The following is a 4195-nucleotide window of genomic DNA, read 5'->3' on the forward strand; positions in this document are numbered from 1 at the left end:
TCTTCGTTTGAGTGGAAGGAAAACTGGAGAGCCCACTTTTGAATGCCACAGTCTGCATTTAGAAAACGCGTTTCAACGACTTTTTTATTACCTTTATGGACCACGTCCTTGGAACGTAAGGATTGGGATTAACATTCTTTTTTGGTAAATTACACTACAAGTCACTTAACTATTCAATTTTGCCTTTTTGGTCTTTGGCAACTATTACAATTGGCATAATAACAACATTAACTCTCAACATCTATACATTGTGCCAATTTAGTCTTGATTCTAAAAAATCTAATCTTTAACATTTACACATTATGTAATTTAATTTTTTTGTTTGCTTTTCTTTATAACTCTTTTACCTAAAAGGTAAAAGAAAAACAAATTATCAACTAATTTGACTAAAATATACAAAATATGGAAACAACAAAAATCTAAGATAATAATTTTCATCTTTTTTCATTCTTTTAAAATTAACCCTCAATGTCACCAAAAAGAAAAAAGAAAAATGCAAAAATAAAAATAAATTACACAATGTGGAAAGTTATTTTTTTTAGACTCAAGACTAATTTGACATAATTTATAAATATTGTGGGTTAAAGTTGCTATCATGTCGATTTTAAAGCTACCACTGTTAGCCAATAAGTGACCAAAAAAGACAAAATTCAACATTTGGGTGACCAAAAAAGAAATTTACTAATAGTTAATTGACCATTTTGCAACTTTTTTATAATTGGGTGACCAAGAAAAATTACTAATAATTGAATGACTACTAATATAATTTACCTTTATTTTTGGAAAAGAATTTTGAAAATATTAATTTAAAATTCAAGTGTTTTAAGCGTAGCGATTAAATTAGTTAATACTAAAATATATGAAATAAACATATAAAACAAATTTTATTGTAGTATATTATTAATATTTTGATAAATGACATATAAATTTTAAATATTTTGATGTAATTAATATAAATTGTTTGTAAGATTTAATTTAATATAAATTTTAAATATATAAAACGATAGAAAATTATTTGATTCATTGTTAACGAAAGTTTTAGATTCCACAAGCAAATTTTAAAGGTAACAATATCTCATTTAGGTATAGTAAAAAGAATATAAATTAAAAAAACATGTGGTAGTGTTAAGCATTCTACTAGCAATATGCCAAAAGAAAATAATTTGATACACTGTTAACGGAGTTTTTAAATTTTACAAATAGGGTTAGATAGTTGACAGTATTCTATAAAGGTATAGTAAAATATTAAAAAAAAAGAAAGACACATGACAATTTTATAATGTTACACATTGAGTGTATCAGATACTCACCCTATACCAATTATTAACCCAACCTTATATATCATGTATATGTAATGTTTAATAAAATGGAAATTTAGTTTATGAGAGCACATGTATGATATTTAAATTTTAAAATATTTCATACAATTAATATGTTATGTTCAAAACATACGAAGGGATAGTAAAAAAAATAAAGAAAACAAGAATTTTAAAGTGATCCACTTACAATTAATGATTTTTTCTCAATTTACAGGATAATGTTTAAGCTTTACAGGGATTTTTATCCTTCTTAAAAAAAATTATAATTTTGTAAGTTTATAAAAATTTAAACCCATCTTATTCAAAATGCAGTTCGAAGCCCAATTCGATTTGAAGCCTGAATCCGTTTTGAAGCCCGAGTCCCTTTCAAAATGCCAATTTGGAATTAGGCATTGTGCCACTAGCGTGAACGCACAGGGAAAGGTAAACCTTTTTTTCTGACTAATCACATTTCAACAGCGATTAAGAAAATGAATAAACAAAACTTTTGGAATAAAAAAATGGACCAAACAAGTAGCTAAACCAAAATTTGTTAATTAAAATACCAAGATTAGCGGTTAATACAATTTAGAATAACAGCTATAAATAGAAACCTATCTAATTGCGCCTTCACGTGTGTCGAGGTAATGGAATCCAACATAAATACAAATAAAAATGTAGCGGTTATTTGTAAGTGTGATAGGTCAATTGTAATATTTTCATGTTACAATGGAACACGAAGTATTCCAAAGGTCGAACCCAAGAGAATTCGGGTGATAAGGTTGTACAGGCCCAATTTTACCCGGGCCTAAATTAAACAAAGGTCCACAGTCCATTCAAGCCTAACTACCCACCTAAACACTAGCCCAATACCCAAATGACATTACAGGCCCAAACGGCCCAAACCCAAACCAACCATGGCCCAAACTTAAAACAATTTCAGCAAAAATAAAAAAAACCTAACCCTAGTGCGCCGCATGCTAGGACCTGTTGCCACCGCCCTTGTCCCATCACCGCACGTGTCATCTGCACCGGCGCCGTGCACTTGCTCCATCTGCAAAAGGAGAGAAAACACGCAAAGGCAGAAAGCAAGAAAATGAGAGCAAAAATAGAAACAAAATATTGTAAAAATCGGCTATAAAGAGCCGAATGCTAACATTGTAATCTTCTTCTCTTGTTACAGAAAAAAAAGGTTGACTCTGGTTTTACGGCTCCGATTTTTGTTTTCTGTTCTTGTTTCTATTCTGTTTTATTTTCTTTTTTTTTTACGATCCTTTAAACAAAAAAAAACAAAAAGGGAAAAGGAGAAAGAATCTTACCGGAATCGCCCTGCGAGCATCGTCGCCGGAGTCCTACTCCGGGTCACCGAAATCGGGCAAGGAGGGCGACGATTTATTTTTCTCTCGTGACCCCGAGGCTATGAAGACTTGGTCTTCAGTGGTCCTTGAAGCAGGGCTTAAAAGCCCGACGTTTGGGCTTCCGACCACCGCCCACGGCGGGGCCGACGGTGGCCCATTCGACCGGAAAGGGGAAGGATTGAGAGAATGTTTTTTCCTCTCTGCAGTTTTTTTTCTTTTTACACTGAAAGAATGAAATTTTTTTAAAAAAATTGCTTTGAATAGGGGTTATGAAATGGCGCCGTTTTGCCCTTAAGGGTCAGGAGCCAAAACGACGCCGTTTTGGCCCTGACCCGCACGGTGACCCGACCCTGGGGAGGATCCGCGCGTTTTCTGACTTTTGGGGATATTCACCGTTTCGGTCCTTCCAAATTTTCTATTTCTGTAATGTCGTTTATTTTTTATTTGCAATTTTGACCCTATTATTTTTCTCTCATTTCGATCTGGTCCTTGTCAAAGCGGTGCGCTCTGGCGGCTAGGATTAATTTCCTTTTGGCCCCTTTTACTTTCGCGCGCATCACGATTTGGTCTGTTACAGTGTTTGTTATCACCGATTTCGGCCCTAATGTTTCATTTAGTTTCGATTTAGTCCTCTGTTTAGTACTTTGATTATTCATCATAAAATTGATCATTTTAATATTATTATTACTGTATTTCACTATTATTTTCGTATTATTTTTGTTTACGTATTCATATATATATATATATATTTCTATGTTTTGTATTTGATAATCTATATACATATATATCTACATACTCATATTTTATGATCTATATACACATATCGGCATGCATAATTTCATGATATATATATACGCATACATTTTGTAAAATATATCTATATGTAAACATTTTATATAAACATGTACTTATTTTCATATTTTTATAATTTATGTACATCTCCATATACATCTATATATGCATTTTACTTTCACAAATGTATATACATACTTATATATATATACTTTTACATATTAAAATATGTATATTTTACATGTATATATTTTATCTTACCTTATTTTTATATTTCACATATTTTATTTTTATGAATACGTATACACATTTATATGTTTTTTATTTTCATATAATTTCTATATACTTACACATTTTTGATATATACACATTTATGTTTTCTTATACTTCATAATAGATATGTATATTTATTTTACACATGTATATAAATGCATGCATTCTTATAATTTTAATATACTAATGCATGTAAGTATTTTATCTCTCGCTATTTGGATTGTTGATGTCATTCTATTGGATATTTGTTTGTTAATCCATTCATTGTGTTCATTATTATTCTTAGGAAATGCTTTAGTTTCTTTTATGTACTTATTTATTATTTCATACTTTTTTACTATGTATTTTATTTTATTATTGCTTGTATTAGTGGTGCTTGTATTATCACTTTGTTATACATGTTAATATTGCATTTGTTCCCCATTTTATGTTAAATTAATTTTGTTTAATATGGTTTTAAAATAAACAAAAATT

The 4195-nt window shown here is 30.0% G+C and overlaps 1 long non-coding RNA gene across 1 annotated transcript; it reads right to left on the minus strand.

Moving 5' to 3' along the window:
- Positions 1 to 1982: 1982 nt before the first annotated feature.
- On the minus strand, positions 1983 to 2901 carry LOC105799441 (uncharacterized). Its single transcript, XR_001135571.2, has 2 exons — positions 2618 to 2901; positions 1983 to 2352 (listed from the first exon to the last, which is right to left on the minus strand). It is a non-coding gene; the product is annotated as an uncharacterized LOC105799441 (long non-coding RNA).
- Positions 2902 to 4195: the final 1294 nt, after the last annotated feature.

The sequence above is a fragment of the Gossypium raimondii genome, chromosome 9, assembly GCF_025698545.1.
Source record: "Gossypium raimondii isolate GPD5lz chromosome 9, ASM2569854v1, whole genome shotgun sequence".
Lineage (NCBI taxonomy): Eukaryota > Viridiplantae > Streptophyta > Magnoliopsida > Malvales > Malvaceae > Gossypium > Gossypium raimondii.